The sequence below is a fragment of the Macaca fascicularis genome, chromosome 6, assembly GCF_037993035.2.
Source record: "Macaca fascicularis isolate 582-1 chromosome 6, T2T-MFA8v1.1".
Classification (NCBI taxonomy): Eukaryota; Metazoa; Chordata; class Mammalia; order Primates; family Cercopithecidae; genus Macaca; species Macaca fascicularis.
Genome location: NC_088380.1, coordinates 188,207,006 through 188,224,507, shown reverse-complemented (window position 1 = coordinate 188,224,507; position 17,502 = coordinate 188,207,006). Strand labels below are relative to the sequence as shown.

The window sequence follows — 17,502 nt, the reverse complement described above, 5'->3', positions numbered from 1 at the left end:
AGTGTCACCTGTAGGCTGGAGGTGGGAGGAAGTGATCTTCTGGGTCCTCTTTTACTGGTTGTTCCAATGCGTCCAGGAGGAGAAACCGGGTTGACGCTGCCTTTGCCCATTTGGAAAGCCATCTGGATTCATTTCCAGTGTTGTGTGTTTCTGGAGGCGATGCATACCCAGGCCGAGGGCCAGTTTAAAGACGTGCTCCGTGACCACAGGCCAGCCACTCCCATCTCAGCCTGTTTTCACATCAACAAGATGAGGGTGAATGAGATGATCTCAAGGGTCCCTGCTGGCTCTAAACTCTCAGCTTTCCTGTCCCTGAGATTCATCCTGTTTCTAAGATCTCTGCTGAATATCCCGCCCCTCAGCAGAGTGAGTGAAGCCAAGATAAAGAGCCAATTTTCTGGGCTGTTCTTCAGTACAGGTGGAGAAGGTGGCCCATGTGACTGAGATAGGGCACCCACCCCCAAACATCCCCCTGCCGGCATCCCCCGTGGCACGGCTCTTCTTCCTGACTCCTTGACCCCTAGAGCCCTGGGCCTGGGCCACAGCAGGAGCTCACAACTGTCTGTCATCAGAGTCATTCCATCACTGGCTCAGCTGCTCTGGGCTGGGGCAAAGCTGGCCACTGTCTCAGAAGGACTCGCAGGGTGTTCCAGAAGACAGGGAGGGCCCTGGGTAGATGGGGCCCTGCTTACTCCTCAGGACAGAGTCTGGGTAAGTTGGCCAGAAGAGCCATTGTCATCATGTGAGCTGGCCCGCAAAGAGGAGCGCTCAAGGATCAAAAGGCAGATTGGTATAAATTGTCACAGTGTCCTGGAGGGGGCCTCTGGGGTCACTTGGTCAAATGCGCACAGCGTCTTCTGGGGAAACCAGGAGTTGAAGGCTGTGCTGCCTGTGGGCCTCCCCCTCTGCTCTAGTCTCTGGGGGAAGGAGGGGGTGAGGAGGTTCCTCATCCGGGTCTTATCTGGAACCTCTTTCCTCCTGATCACCGGACTCTAGGTCCTGAGTTTAAAACACCGGTTTTCCCCTCTCAGCAGGGGTAACTGGACTCCTGCATTCATTTCCACTCAGGATTGGCCTGCACAGGGCCCTTCTTTAGCTTTTAAACTTATCCTATGTCTTTAAATTCATTTATCTGTTCCCTGCTGTGCGCACACTCAGTCATTCCCTCTCCCACGTCTGTGTGAGCAGGGCTGTGCGTGCCAGGGCACCTGGGTGTGTAAGGGTGTGGGCGCCTCTGGATGTCAATCTTGGGCACATCTCCCTTTTCCCCACTGGTCTCTGGGCTCATCCACACGGCTGCCCACCCCCAGTGACCATGCCCATCCTGGCCCCACCCCCAGTGACGATGCACGCCCTGCTCCTCCCCCAGTGACGATGCACGTCCTGCCCCCACCCCTGAGGGTTTCTTGGGGACATCCTAGGTGTGATCTCACTGGGTCTGGGCTGCCCCCTCCTCACTGCCTCCTAGGAAGCCCCAGCCTCTACTTGCTTTTCAGTCATCAGGCTCCGGCTGCGTCTCCCACACATTCAGAACCAGCCTCTCCCCTCATCCGCCCGGGGCTCTTCCTCCTCCTGGAGCGGCCCCCTAGCCTGCACCTAGCATGGGTTTGGGCAAAGCCCCTGCATCCTTCTGAGCTCAGGGCCTGCCACAGGCCGAAACCTTGGTCCACTCCCTGGGTGCCCCTGCTCCCTGCATTTCTGTGCTGGTGGGGCTGTGAGCGTGCCATGGCCAGGGTGCTACTATTGCACTTTGCCATGTGTGGAGGGTGGGGAGTCATCCTCGGGTGTCAGCTCAGGACCACACAGACAGACGGCCCTGGAAAAGGCTTGCTGAGAGCATGGTTGCCTTCTCCAGAGAGTCCCAGACCTGCCTTCCTGGGTCACCCTCATGCAGTTCCCAGTCTGCCAGTGACTACAGTGGGTCTTTGGGAGACAGGCAGACCTCCCAGCACCCCTGAAAGTTGGGCCTGGGGATGGCTGTGGGTTTGAGGAGGGGGCCTTGCCCACGGGGATCTCAGGCATGGGAAATTCCCCGCTGCAGCCCCTGCCTTGCAGCGCCCCCTGGCTCTGGGTGTGGCTTTTGAGGTCCCCAGAATCACACCCACCCTCTGCCTGCAGGTGTTTCCCACCACCCTCCCGCGAGCCCCTTCCCTGCACCTCCCCCAGGCTGTCCTCAGCGGGGCCCCTGCTAATCCTCTCCGGAGTCAGTAGGAGCTCCCACCGGGTCCTCCTGGGCTGGCCTGCGCTGCCGCCACGCACCCCACTCTCTTTACTGTCGCCAGCCCCCTGCAGTCCATGCTGTTATTACCCCCATGTGACAGATCAGGACGCCCATGCACAGAGAGGCTGGCAGCCTTGCCAAGGGCAGCAGGTCGGAGGCTGGAGTACAATGCACCCCGCTCCCCTCTCTCCTCCACCGGCACTGGATTCGTCTGCACGGCCACGTCTCTGGCTATTTCAGACCCACGGGAAGGCACAGGTTACTTAAAGAAAAACAGACAAAAAGCTGCTTCTGTCCCGGGCTGGTTGGGATCGTGGCTCTCTGCTGCCCTCCAGTGGCCGTTGGTTTTCCTGGGTAGGGAAGGGCGCTGACCTCACTGACAGCAGCAGATACTCCTGTAGGGTGTGGGAGGGTCAGACTATGGAGCACAATGTGGTCAGGACGGATCCGAGGCTTTCTGTTTTGGAGAGGCCAGCTTAGTTTTCATACATTACACAAACACATATGCAGTCTTTCCAAATGCAGGTGCGAAACAGTTTTTAAATTTAATTCTTTTTATTTTATGTTTTACTTATTTATAGAGCCGGGATCTCGCTATGTTGCCCAGGCTGGTCTCGAATGCCTGGGCTCAAGTGATCTGCCCGCCTTGGCCTCCCAAAGTGCTGGGATTACAGGCGTGAGCCCCCTGCCCAGGTGTAAGTTAAAAAGTTTTAATTTTTAGAGACAGGGTCTCCGTGTCGCCCAGGCTAGAGTGCAGTGACATGATCGTAGCTCACTGCAACTCCAAACTCTTGGGCTCCAGCGATCCTCCCACCTCAACCTTCCAAGTAGCTGGGATTACAGGCGTGAGCCACCAGGCTTGGCTTAAAGCAATTCTTCATATTCACACAGGCAAAGAAAACATTGACCTACCTGATTGAAATGCAGATTCATCGCATGTATGCCCCCAAATCTCCCCAGAAACTGAACGGACCGTTTAATAGCAAAGGATTAGGTATGGTAGTTGGCAAAAACCTGGCCTGTTAGCTTTTTAAACCATTAATTATAGAAAATTTCAAGCATACACAAAAATGAAGCAAGTATCATAAAGTCCCATGTCACCTAACACGCAAAAGGTTCCCGTTTTGAAACCGGGCAGTAACAGCTTTTTCCGTTTTTTTCTTCATTACTTCAAATTTATGACATCGGGTACTAGAACATCCTGCCGCTATCTCCACCTGGGTACAGAGGTGCGCGGAGGAAAGGACGTCTACACCGTTGCCTTCCCGCCTCGACCATCGCCACCTAGGAAGGACTGAACCCACCTCACTTGCTGTAGACACCAGGGCTGACGACCTTGGCGCAGAGCCCGTCCACTGGAGAGCTGTGCGCTGCCAAATGGAATCTCTGATCCCGCGCAAGCGTGGGGCGACGGTGAGTTCCAACGATTTTTTGTTTTTGAAGCCCGTTGGGAAAAGGGGAGCAGTCTCAACAAGCTGGGATTCGAACCCACGTCTCCGAAGCGACTGGAGCCTGGATCCAGGACCTTAGAATGGCTCAGCCCCACTACCTTCTTCGTCGGGTCTGCTTGTGTGTTTTCCTTCCGTGTACAGCGTCCCCAGGATCCCTAGAGCAGCAGGGCACTGGGGCGAATCCACAGGGCACTGCAGAACAACCGCAGCTTCCAGCAGGATTTCCTGGGCCAGAGGCGCCGGCTGGGAATCCGCTCCACGAGCGCCCTCACAGAGAAGATATGCGAAGCGCAGGCCTAAGAATCTGCTTTGGGAGGGTCACTTAGGAAGTCGCTGCAGCCGACCCCTTTGCGGAGTGGGCATGAGAACAGGAGAAGCCTTCTACACTCTCACTTAAAAAGGAAACACGAAAGATCGGATGCGGTGGCTCACGCCGGTAAGCGCAGCACTTTGGGAGGCCGAGGCCGGCGGATCACTTGGGTTTGGAAGTTTGAGACCAGCCTGGGCAGCATGGGGAAACCCTGTGTCTATGAAAAATACAAAAGTTATTGTTTTTTTTTTTTTTTTTTTTTTTTTTTTTTTTGAGACGGAGTCTCACTCTGTGGCCCAGGTTGGAGTGCAGTGGCCGGATCTCAGCTCACTGCAAGCTCCACCTCCCAGGTTTACGCCATTTTCCTGCCTCAGCCTCCTGAGTAGCTGGGACTACAGGCGCCCGCCACCTCGCCCGGCTAGTTTTTTGTATTTTTAGTAGAGACGGGGTTTCACCGTGTTAGCCAGTATGGTCTCGATCTCCTGACCTCGTGATCCGCCCGTCTCGGCCTCCCAAAGTGCTGGGATTACAGGCTTGAGCCACCGCGCCCGGCCAAAAGTTATTGTATTTTTACAATAATCCGCTTGAACCCTGGAGGCTAAGGCTGCAGTGAGCCGAGATCGCGCCATTGCCATCCGCCTGGGTGACAGAGCGACACTCCATCTCAAAATAATAATAATAATAATAATCATAATCATAATAATAATAAAAACAGACAACAAACTGTGAGCATTAATGATTTTATGAATTTAAAAAAACAGAAAAGCCGGGCGCGGTGGCTCACGCCTGTAATCCCAGCAGTTTGGGAGGCCGAGGCGGGCGGATCACAAGGTCAGGAGATCGAGACCACGGTGAAACCCCGTCTCTACTAAAAATACAAAAAATTAGCCGGGCGCGGTTGTGGGCGCCTGTAGTCCCAGCTACTCGGGAGGCTGAGGCAGGAGAATGGCGTGAACCCGGGAGGCAGAGCTTGCAGTGAGCCGAGATCGCGCCACTGCACTCCAGCCTGGGCGACAGAGCGAGACTCCGTCTCAAAAAAAAAAAAAAATAAAAATAAATAAATAAAATAAAATAAAATAAAAAAACAGAAAAACCCTGTACATCCATTCCGTTCCTTTTTTTTTTTTTCTTCTGTGAAATGTGTTCCCGAGTAGATGTTAAGCTCTGACACCAGGACCTTCAGGTGTCTGATAAAGAGCATTGTTTTTGCCAAAGTACCCGTGATTACCCATATCTTTTATTTGACTTCAAAAACATCTAATCCTGCTGCCAGAGTCTTCACAGAGAACTGTTGGTTTGTGGTGAGGTCCAACTTACTTTTTTTTTTTTTTTTTTTTTTTCCTGGTGTCAAGTCAAAGAACTCTTCATCCAGCTCTAGGTCTAGATTTTCTCCTATGTCTTTTTGAAGTTGTATAGTTTTAAACGTGACAGTCAAGCCCACCTTCTCCTTTGGGTTCATTTTTGTCTCAGCTGCGAGGCTTTGCTAAGGTTCATTAGTTTGGCCTATGGCTGCTCCAGCACTGTTTGGTGAAAACGTAATCCTTTCTCCGTTGGATTGCTTTTGCACTTTTTTTTTTGTTGTTGTTATGAGACGGATTCTCCCTGTGTTGCCCAGGCTGGAGTGCGCTGGCGAGATCTCGGCTCACTGGAAGCTCCGCCTCCCGGGTTCCCGCCATTCTCCTGCCTCAGCCTCCGGAGTAGCTGGGACTACAGGCGCCGCCACCTCACCTGGCTAGTGTTTTTGTATTTTTAGTAGAGACGGGGTTTCCTCGTGTTAGCCAGGATGGTCTCGATTTCCTGACCTCGTGATCCGCCCGCCTCAGCCTCCCAAAGTGCTGAGATTACAGGCGTGAGCCACGGCGCCCGGCCGGCCCTGGTTTTTTTTTTTTTTTTTTTTTTTTTTTTTTTTTTTTGTTTGTTTGTTTGTTTTTAATCTTTCTTTAACGTGATAGTGTAGGAGGCTTCCCCATCACTCACGCCGGCTCCCCAAAGACAGCCGATGTGGGTGACTCTCTGAGTGACCCCCAAAGCAGATCCTGGGGCCTGTGCTTTGCGAGTCCTCTCTGCCCGGGCGCTGGTGGAACGTTTTCCCGTCTGGGTCCTCTGGCCCAGCGAATCCTGCTGGAAGGCGTTGGTTCTGTGATGCCCTGCGGATTTGCCCCAATGCCTTGTTGGCTCGGGGACCCTAGCGATGTTGCATAAAGAAGAGAAATATGTAAGTACACCGCCGTGAGAAAGAGAGCTAAGGCCGAGCTGTCTAAGGCGCTAGATTAAGGCTGCAGTGTCTTCGGATGCATAGGTTCGAATCCCACCACCACCATCTTTTTGTGATTTCTCCATTTTGTCCTCCCATGGGTTACAAAACGTTGGAACTCGCTTTGGGCCCCACGCTTTCTCGGGATCTGGATTCCATTTGGCAGCGCGCAGCTGTCCAGTGGACGGGCTTTGTGCGAAGTTTGTCGGCGCTGCTGTCCGCAGCAAGTGAGGTGGGTTCAGTTCTTCCCAGGTGCCAACAGTTGAGGTACCACCTGGGGTGCCTCAACCGTTGAGGAAGGGCAACGGTATAAATACCCTTGATGGCCTGTTCTCCGTAACCAGGTGGAGATAGTGGTGGGGTGTTCCAGGCTAGTTGTCTGTGTAATTAACTTGAGGTAGTGAGGTGTAAAATAGAAAGTGCTGTTTCCGCCCGGTTTCGAACCGGGGACCTTTCGCGTGTTAGGCGAACGTGATAACCACTACACTATGGAAACTCGCTCGGGTCTCCAGGCCCATCACAATGAGGCACGACAACGGGCCCTATTTGATTTCTCACGGTGAATCTGAGCTTCCTCCATGCGTCCCTTTGAGCTTGGCTAATGGGCATAAGCACGCAAGAAAAGGACGTTTCAGCACTTGGAAGGCTGAGACGGATGGACGGCTGGAGCCCAGGAGGTCGAGGCTGCACTAAGCTATGTTTGCGCCACTGCACTCCAGCCTGGGAGACAGAGCAAGACTCTGTCTCGAAAGAGAGAAAAGAAAGAAAAAGCGAGCGAGCGAGCGAGAGACAGGAAAAGGAAGTTTTCATGCCCGACGTGGTGGCATAAGTGGGCATGGGAGTCCTGAGGGAAGCTGTGGTGGCGACCTCAGAGAGATGCGAGGCAGTCGAGCTGTCTGGGGTTGACAAGTGGGCGTGGGGTTGAAGAGCAGGGGCGCGCTGGCACCGTTTTCTAAGAGAAGAGACTTTCAGAAGAAGCTGCTTGGAGAATATGAGGCCATGAGTTCGTAAGTGGAGCTGGAGCTTGTGGGCCTGGGGAAATTGGAGTGGAATGAAAGAGGAACTAGCCCACAACACCATTTTCACTGTTCCATTGTTTGGTGGAGCTCTCGATTATCCAAGCAGCCACTGCGGTTGGACATTGAGGTTATTTTCCTCCCATCAACACTGTGCAAGCGTTGTGAGGCTCCCTCCGTGGCAGCATTTGGTACTTTTCACGTATTATGATGATATTTTTTTAACTTCTAGCCATTCTTCTGGGTATGTAGTATTTCCTCATGGTTTAAGTTTGCATTTAGCTGATGAGGAAAGATGATAAGCACTTTTTTCATGTGTATGACTCATTTTTTTAATCTTCCACTGTAAGGTGTCTCTTAAATATCTTCCATTAAAGACAAAGAAACACACAACAAACAACCAAAACTGGCCTGACATGGAGGCTCACACCTGTAATCCCAGCGCTTTGGGACGCTGAGGCTGGTGGGTCGTTTGATCCGATGAGTTCAAGGCCAGTCTGGGCAACATATTGGGACACCATGTCTACAGAAACTCCCAAAATTAGCCAGGAGTGGTGGCGCACACCTGTAGTTCCTGTAGCTACTCGGGAGGCTAAGGCAGGAGTATCGTTTGAGCATGGGAGATTGAGGCTGGAGTAAGTAGAGATGTCACTGCTGCACTGCTGCCAGGACAACAGAGCAAGACCCTGTTCCAAACACACACACACACACACACACACACACACACACACACACCCCAAACACTCTCCTATTTTTTTTTCTTTTAATCTGGAAAGTTTTAAATTTTAGCTTGCATGTTTAAGTGTAAATTCTATTTCATATTAATTTTTTTGTTATAGTATGAAGTCGGGATTAAGGTTAATTTCTTTCCCCTGTGGAGATTCCATTGTTCCTGAACCAATTGTCCCCAAAGACGTTATTTCCACATTGAATTGCGTTGGTACCTTTGGTGAAAATCAAATAACTGTATATGTGGACCCTAATATTTTTGTTCATTTTTCAGTTAAACATTTCAAATAGACCAGGTATGGTGGCTCACCCCTGTAGTCCAAGGGCTTTGCTAGGTTGAGGCAGGAGGACTGCTTAAGGCCAGGAGTTGGACACAAGCCTGTGCAACACAGCAAGACCACATCTCTACAACAGACAAACAAACAAAGTTAACTGGGCATGGTAGTGCCTGCTTGTAGTCCCACCTAGCTGGGATGCTGAGGCAGGAGGATTGCTTGGACCCAGGAGTCCAAGGCTGCAGTGAGCTGTAATTACACCAGTGCACTGCTTCCTGGATGACAGAGTGAATCCCTGTCCTCAGATATATATATATATAAAATTTTACATTGTGTGAATATTCCATTTTTTCTATCCATTTATCAATGGATGATCATTTTTTTTTTTTTCCACTACTTATTTTATTTTATTTCGAGATGGAGTCTTGCTCTGTCACCAGGCTGGAGTGCAGTGTTGCAATCTCGGCTCACTGCAATCTCTGCCTCCCGGGTTCAAACGATTCCCCTGCTTCAGCCTGCAGAGTAGCTGGGACTACAGGCGTGCGCCACTACACCCGACTCATTGTTTGTTTTATTTGTAGAGACGGAGTTTCAGCAAGTTGGCCAGGATTTCTCCATCTCCTGACTTTGTGATTCGCGTGCCTCAGCCTCCCAAAGTGCTGGGATTACAGGCGTGAGCCACTGTGCCCAGCCTATTTATTTATTTATTTTAAGACAGGTTCTCACTCTGTCACCCAGGCTGAAGAACAGTGGTGCCATGACAGCTCACTGCAACCTCTGCCTCCTTGTTGCAAGTGATCCTCCCACCTCAGCCTCACAAGTAGCTGGTACCATAGGTGCCCACCACCAGATGTGGCTACTTTTTGTATTTTTTGTAGAGACAGGTTCACTATGTTGCCCAGGCTGGTCTAAAACTCTTGGTCTCCAGCAGCTCACCCGCCTTGGCTTCCTCAAGTGCTGGGATTACAGGTGTGAGCCACCTTGCCCACCCTTCTTTCCACTTTTTTGCTATGATGAATAATAATCCTATGAACATTATGTGTACAATTTTTTACATGAACACATGTTTTCAACTCTTTTTCATGTATACCTAGGAGTGGAATTGATGGATTGTATAGTAACCCTATATTTAACTTTTTGGTATAGCAAAGTGATACTTGAAACTAGCAATTCCACTACTACTGTTTATTTATATGACATTTCCAGACAAAGCAGATTAAAACAGAGAGAAATCAGATCACTTCTGTCTAGGGCTGAGGCCGAGACCAGGGCTGGCTGCAGATGGACATGCTGGAAATTTTTCTGGCAAAGGAACTGTCCTAAAAGTGGATTGTGGTGATGGTTGCAGAATCTTATGCAGTGATTAAAAATCATTGAGCTGTAGAATTACAATGAGTGGATTTTACTGCATTGAATTGTACCCCAATAAAATTGTTATAGAATGCTAAACCACAAAAACAACCCCCCAAACACAGCAACAGGCAGTTAGTGATTCCCTGGGATCAGCTCAGGTGACAGTTGCATTGTGCAAAATGATTCCTGTGACCCAGAGTACAATTAATGTTTACATAATGCTTTACCGCAGCCTTGGAGGGCAGGTAACTTGCACCTTGAAACTTGAAGGTCTTGCTGGTATAGCTTGTAATCAAAGTAAAGTAGTTGTATAAATAATCAAGATGTGAGTAAATTTACGGAGATGCCAAGTAAATGAAGGAGGTGACCCACCACCGTGAGACTGAATCCGGGAGGGGCTTGACAGAAGTCATCCAATCCAGAACCGCCGAAATAGAGACCTTGCCAATGGATGGGTTTAAAAAACGAAAAATGCATGTTACAGACACGAAACGAGCATCCGTCATAGGATCCAGTTTATGGTGAACACGGGGACGTCCACCCAATAGTGTGTGTCTGCAGGAGGGGCCGGAGTGTGCTGCTGTGTTTTGGGTGTGATGTGCAAAGTACTGGTCCTTGAGGAGATGGGGGCACTGGTTTTTATTTTCCACAGCTGTCTTTTTGAATCTAGAAGACAAAAGCTTCTGTTGAGGAGCGCTCGGGGCTGCAGAAGGGTCGTGGCGTTGAACGTGCTGGCCCTCTGCAGGGGCCGCCTGTGTGTGTGTGTTTGTGGGGGGCTGGACAGCTCCTTCCCTGGCTGTCCGGGTGCGAGTTACACAACCCCTGGAGGTGGCAGTTCCTTGTCTGTAGAATGGGGTGAGAGCAGCGCCTTTCTTACAGGTGGATGACGAGGGTTAGAGCAATGAACACACGCACTAGCACTAGGTAAGACTGAAGAAACACTCACTGGATCTACAGCTGTGCCAAGGCAGCTCAGTTCCAGGCCCAGGGGACACAGCATGAGGGACACAAAACGGATGGATCCTTCTCCCCAGAGGGGAAGGGTGGGGGTGAGGCACAAGGGAAGACCGAGGCCGCGCAGGCGGACAACGGTGGACGGCACTGCGCGATGGAGAGGGGCCTCCGCCCAGGGAGATGTGGAAGAGGCGGCGCTGGGCGCACGGAGCTGCAAGGGAAAGGCGGGTGCGGGGGCTGCAGGGGCGGAGCAGGAGGCTGGGCGAGGACGGTGCGTCCTCCCTGCAGCCGCATGAAGGAGACAAGCCTTGAGAGGTGGCCCGTTTGCCTCGGCTTCTGGTTTGTGTCCGGGAAGAGCCCGGGTTCAGCCCCATCTCAGCGGCTCCCACAAGCCAGCACAGGCCGCGCTGGACCCGCTCCTCGTCCTCGGCTCCCGCCTTGGGAGCAGCGGCTTCTGCCTCCCTTTCCAGGGCCGGCGCCTCCCTCCAGGGCTCGTTAACGGGAAAGTTTCTATCAGGGATTCAGGGAACCGCCTCTGGGCTGCCGCGGAGCGGGGACATCCGTTGGGAAACGCAGCGCGTCCCCTGGTCGCGCCCAGGAACTTCTCCAGCCTGCGAGTCCGCTCGCGGGAGTCCCCCAGGCCGACGCCGCCCCAGCTCGCTCGCAGCTCGCGCGCCCGGGGAGAGGACCTGGAGCCTCCGCGGCTGGCCCGAAGCCGGGGTCCCTGCGCCTTCCCGCAACGGCTCCAGGGAGACCGGCCCGGCGCGCCTGAGCGCAGGGCGGCGCCGCTGTCCCCTCGCAGGAGCGGGAACTGCCTCTTTCTTCTGGAGCTCTCCTCTGCCAAGGGTGGGGGTGGTACTGTCGCCCTGGTAGCCCCTACACAGCCCTAGAGGCCGCCTGCCCGGATGGGCCGGCTATTGGGAAAACCCATGGGGCCACCCCCTCTCAGGACTGGTCTGAGCACAGAGGCAGCCCGCGTGCTCCTTGGTTTCCCAAACCCACCCGTATGTTACACTGTGTCCTGGATGGGGTGAGGCTGGAGCTCAGAGAGGGACAGCGGTGTGAAGAGCTGCGGTGGTGGCATCTTCCCGCGGGCTTTCTGGAGAAGGCGCCTCTGAGCGGATGGGGCTTCAGACCCGGCTCCCTGTGAGCTGTGAGCCTGTGTGGGCAGCAGCCAGCCAGGCAGCCCTTCACCTGTGACTGGGAGGTCGCGCTGGGCTTGGGTTCCTGGAGGTTTCACCCTGGTCATGGGCCTGGGAGTGCCAGGGCCGTCTGTGAAAACGTCTGGAGGAGTTTCCTAGGGCTGCCAGAACAAAATAGCCCAGCCTGGGGCTTCAACTACAGATGGTCATTTTCTCCCAGGTCTGAGGCTGTGAGTCCAGGATCAGGGCACACGGAGGCTTGTTTCTGCCGAGGCTTCTCTTTTTAGCCTGCAGGTGGCTGCCTTCTCTCTGTGTCCACACGTGGTGTTTTGTCTGTGCACCTGCACCCATGATGGCCCCGTGTGTCCACATTTCCTCTTCTTCTAAGGACACCAGTCAGGTTGGGTTGGGGTCCACCATAGTGACCTCATGTTAGTGTGACCACCTCTTTAAAAGCCCTATGGCCAAATACAGTCACATTTTGAGGTGAGGAGGGTTGGAGTGCTAAGATGAATTTTGAGGAAACATGATTCCACCATAGTAAGACTTTTCAGGCCTGAGATCTCCAGGTGAACAGAGAGGCAGAGTCCAAACTGCAAATGGGGGCTCTAGGGGGTTCAAAAGTGTCACCTGTAGGCTGGAGGTGGGAGGAAGTGATCTTCTGGGGCTGCTTGGCTGGTTGTTCCAATGCGTCCAGGAGGATAAACCGGGTTGGCGCTGCCTTTGCCCATTTGGAAAGCCATCTGGATTCATTTCCAGTGTTGTGTGTTTCTGGAGGCGATGCATACCCAAGCTCTGGGCAGCTTGGGGACCCGCTCTGTGACCACAGGCCAGCCACTCTCATCTCAGCCTGTTTTCACATCAACAAGATGAGGATGAATAAGATGATCTCAAAGGTCCCTGCTGGCTCTAAACTCTCAGCTTTCCTGTCCCTGAGATTCATCCTGTTTCTAAGATCTCTGCTGAATATCCCGCCCCTCAGCAGAGTGAGTGAAGCCAAGATAAAGAGCCAATTTTCTGGGCTGTTCTTCAGTACAGGTGGAGAAGGTGGCCCATGTGACTGAGATGGGGCACCCACCCCCAAACGCCCCCCTGCCGGCATCCCCCCTGGCATGGCTCTTCTTCCTGACTCCTTGACCCTTAGAGCCCTGGGCCTGGGCCTCAGCAGGAGCTCACAGCTGTCTGTCATCAGAGTCATTCCATTGCTGGCTCAGCTGCTCTGGGGTGGGGCAAAGCTGGCCACTGTCTCAGAAGGACTCGCAGGGTGTTCCAGAAGACAGGGAGGGCCCTGGGTAGACTGGGCCCTGCTTACTCCTCTCAGGACAGACTCTGGGTAAGTTGGCCAGAAGAGCCATTGTCATCATGTGAGCTGGCCCGCAAAGACGAGAGCTCAAGGAGTAAAAGTGCAGATTGGTATAAATTGTCACAGTGTCCTGGAGGGGGCTTCAGAGGTTACTTGGTCAAATGCCCACAGCGTCTTCTGGGGAAACCAGGAGTTGAAGGCTGTGCTGCCTGTGGGCCTCCCCCTCTGCTCTAGTCTCTGGGGGGAGGAGGGGGTGAGGAGGTTCCTTATCCGGGTCTTATCTGGAACCTCTTTCCTCCTGATCACCGGATTCTAGGTCCTGAGTTTAAAACACCAGTTTTCCCCTCTCAGCAGGGGTAACTGGACTCCTGCATTCATTTCCACTCAGGATTGGCCTGCACAAGGCCCTTCTTTAGCCTTTAAACTTGTCCCATGTCTTTAAATTCATTTATCTGTTCCCTGCTGTGCGCACACTCAGTCATCCCCACTCCCACGTCTGTGTGAGCAGGGCTGTGCGTGCCAGGGCACCTGGGTGTGTGAGGGTGTGGGCACCTCTAGACATCAATCTTGGGCACATCTCCCTTTTCCCCACTGGTCTCTGGGTTCATCCACATGGCTGCCCACCCCCAGTGACCATGCCCATCCTGGCCCCACCCCCAGGGACGATGCACGCCCTGCTCCTCCCCCAGTGACGATGCACGTCCTGCCCCCACCTCTGAGGATTTCTTGGGGACATCCTAGGTGTGATCTCACTGGGTCTGGGCTGCCCTCTCCTCACTGCCTCCTAGGAAGCCCCAGCCCCTGCTCACTTTTCAGTCATCAGGCATCCGGCTCCCCCACATTCAGAACCAGCCTCTCCCCTCATCCGTCCGGGGCTCTTCCTCCTCCTGGAGCGGCCCCCTAGCCTGCACCTAGCATGGGTTTGAGCAAAGCCCCTGCATCCTTCTGAGCTCAGGGCCTGCCACAGGCCAAAACCATGGTCCACCACCTCTGTGCCCCCTGCTCCCTGCAGTTCTGTGCTGGTGGGGCTGTGAGTGTGCCATGGCCAGGGTGCTACTATTGCCCTTTGCCATGTGTGGAGGGTGGGGTATCATCCTCGGGTGTCAGCTCAGGACCACACAGACAGACGGCCCTGGAACAGGCTTGCTGAGAGCACGGTTGCCTTCTCCAGAGAGTCCCAGACCTGCCTTCCTGGGTCACCCTCATGCAGGTCCCGGTCTGCCAGTGACTACAGTGGGTCTTTGGGAGACAGGCAGACCTCCCAGCACCCCTGAAAGTTGGGCCTGGGGATGGCTGTGGGTTTGAGGAGGGGGCCTTGCCCACGGGGACCTCAGGCCATGGGAAATTCCCCGCTGCAGCCCCTGCCTTGCAGCGCCCCCTGGCTCTGGGTGTGGCTTTTGAGGTGCCCAGAATCACACCCACCCTCTGCCTGCAGGTGTTTCCCACCACCCTCCCACGAGCCCCTTCCCTGCACCTCCCCCAGGCTGTCCTCAGCGGGGCCCCTGCTAATCCTCTCCGCAGTCAGTAGGAGCTCCCACCGGGTCCTCCTGGGCTGGCCTGCGCTGCCGCCACGCACCTCACTCTCTTTACTGTCGCCAGCCCCCTGCAGTCCATGCTGTTATTACCCCCATGTGACAGATCAGGACGCCCATGCACAGAGAGGCTGGCAGCCTTGCCAAGGGCAGCAGGTCGGAGGCTGGAGTACAATGCACCCCGCTCCCATCTCTCCTCCACCGGCACTGGATTCGTCTGCACGGCCACGTCTCTGGCTATTTCAGACCCACGGGATGGCACAGGTTACTTAAAGAAAAACAGACAAAAAGCTGCTTCTGTCCCGGGCTGGTTGGGATCGTGGCTCTCTGCTGCCCTCCAGTGGCCGTTGGTTTTCCTGGGTAGGGAAGGGCGCTGACCTCACTGACAGCAGCAGATACTCCTGTAGGGTGTCGGAGGGTCAGACTATGGAGCACAATGTGGTCAGGACGGATCCGAGGCTTTCTGTTTTGGAGAGGCCAGCTTAGTTTTCATACATTACACAAACACATATGCAGTCTTTCCAAATGCAGGTGCGAAACAGTTTTTAAATTTAATTCTTTTTATTTTATGTTTTACTTATTTATAGAGCCGGGATCTCGCTATGTTGCCCAGGCTGGTCTCGAATGCCTGGGCTCAAGTGATCTGCCCGCCTTGGCCTCCCAAAGTGCTGGGATTACAGGCGTGAGCCCCCTGCCCAGGTGTAAGTTAAACAGTTTTAATTTTTAGAGACAGGGTCTGTGTCGCCCAGGCTAGAGTGCAGTGACATGATCGTAGCTCACTGCAACTCCAAACTCTTGGGCTCCAGCGATCCTCCCACCTCAACCTTCCAAGTAGCTGGGATTACAGGCGTGAGCCACCAGGCTTGGCTTAAAGCAATTCTTCATATTCACACAGGCAAAGAAAACATTGACCTACCTGATTGAAATGCAGATTCATCGCATGTATGCCCCCAAATCTCCCCAGAAACTGAACGGACCATTTAATAGCAAAGGATTAGGTATGGTAGTTGGCAAAAACCTGGCCTGTTAGCTTTTTAAACTATTAATTATAGAAAATTTCAAGCATACACAAAAATGAAGCAAGTATCATAAAGTCCCATGCCACCTAACACACAAAAGGTTCCCGTTTTGAAACCGGGCAGTAACAGCTTTTTCCGTTTTTTTCTTCATTACTTCAAATTTATGACATCGGGTACTAGAACATCCTGCCGCTATCTCCACCTGGTTACAGAGGTGCGCGGAGGAAAGGACGTCTACACCGTTGCCTTCCCGCCTCGACCATCGCCACCTAGGAAGGACTGAACCCGCCTCACTTGCTGTAGACACCAGGGCTGACGACCTTGGCGCAGAGCCCGTCCACTGGAGAGCTGTGCGCTGCCAAATGGAATCTCTGATCCCGCGCAAGCGTGGGGCGACGGTGAGTTCCAACGATTTTTTTTTTGTGTGTGAAACCCGTTGGGAAAAGGGGAGCAGTCTCAACAAGCTGGGATTCGAACCCACGTCTCCGAAGCGACTGGAGCCTGGATCCAGGACCTTAGAATGGCTCAGCCACACTACCTTCTTCGTCGGGTCTGCTTGTGTATTTTCCTTCCGTGTAGAGCGTCCCCAGGATCCCTAGAGCAGCAGGGCACTGGGGCGAATCCACAGGGCACTGCAGAACAACCGCAGCTTCCAGCAGGATTTCCTGGGCCAGAGGCGCCGGCTGGGAATCCGCTCCACGAGCGCCCTCACAGAGAAGATATGCGAAGCGCAGGCCTCAGAATCTGCTTTGGGAGGGTCACTTAGGAAGTCGCTGCAGCCGACCCCTTTGCGGAGTGGGCATGAGAACAGGAGAAGCCTTCTACACTCTCACTTAAAAAGGAAACACGAAAGACCGCATGCGGTGACTCACGCCGGTAAGAGCAGCACTTTGGGAGGCCGAGGCCGGCGGATCACTTGGGTTTGGAAGTTTGAGACCAGCCTGGGCAGCATGGGGAAACCCTGTGTCTATGAAAAATACAAAAGTTATTGTATTTTTACAATAACCCGCTTGAACCCTGGAGGCTAAGGCTGCAGTGAGCCGAGATCGCGCCATTGCCATCCGCCTGGGTGACAGAGCGACACTCCATCTCAAAATAATAATAATAATAATAATAAAAACAGACAACAAACTGTGAGCATTAATGATTTTATGAATTTAAAAAAACAGAAAAACCCTGTACATCCATTCCGTTCCTTTTTTTTTTTTTCCTTCTGTGAAATGTGTTCCCGAGTAGATGTTAAGCTCTGACACCAGGACCTTCAGGTGTCGGATAAAGAGCATTGTTTTTGCCAAAGTACCCGTGATTACCCAGATCTTTTACTTGACTTCAAAAACATCTAATCCTCCTGCCAGAGTCTTCACAGAGAACTGTTGGTTTGTGGTGAGGTCCAACTTACTTTTTTTTTTTTTTTTTCTGGTGTCAAGTCAAAGAACTCTTCACCCAGCTCTAGGTCTAGATTTTCTCCTATGTCTTTTTGAAGTTGTATAGTTTTAAATGTGACAGACAGTCAAGCCTACCGTCTCCTTTGGGTTCATTTTTGTCTCAGCTGCGAGGCTTTGCTAAGGTTCATTAGTTTGGCCTATGGCTGCTCCAGCACTCTTTGGTGAAAACGTAATCCTTTCTCCGTTGGATTGCTTTTGCACTTTTTTTGTTGTTGTTGTTATGAGACGGATTCTCCCTGTGTTGCCCAGGCTGGAGTGCGGTGGCGAGATCTCGGCTCACTGGAAGCTCCGCCTCCCGGGTTCCCGCCATTCTCCTGCCTCAGCCTCCTGAGTATCTGGGACTACAGGCGCCGCCACCTCACCTGGCTAGTGTTTTTGTATTTTTAGTAGAGACGGGGTTTCCTCGTGTTAGCCAGGATGGTCTCGATTTCCTGACCTCGTGATCCGCCCGCCTCAGCCTCCCAAAGTGCTCAGATTACAGGCGTGAGCCACGGCGCC

At 53.0% G+C, this 17,502-nt stretch overlaps 1 non-coding gene across 1 annotated transcript; it reads right to left on the bottom strand.

Moving 5' to 3' along the window:
* Window positions 1-6,659: 6,659 nt before the first annotated feature.
* TRNAV-AAC (transfer RNA valine (anticodon AAC)) lies at window positions 6,660-6,732 on the bottom strand. Its single transcript has one exon. It is a non-coding gene; the product is annotated as a tRNA-Val (tRNA).
* Between the last annotated feature and the right edge of the window lie 10,770 nt (window positions 6,733-17,502).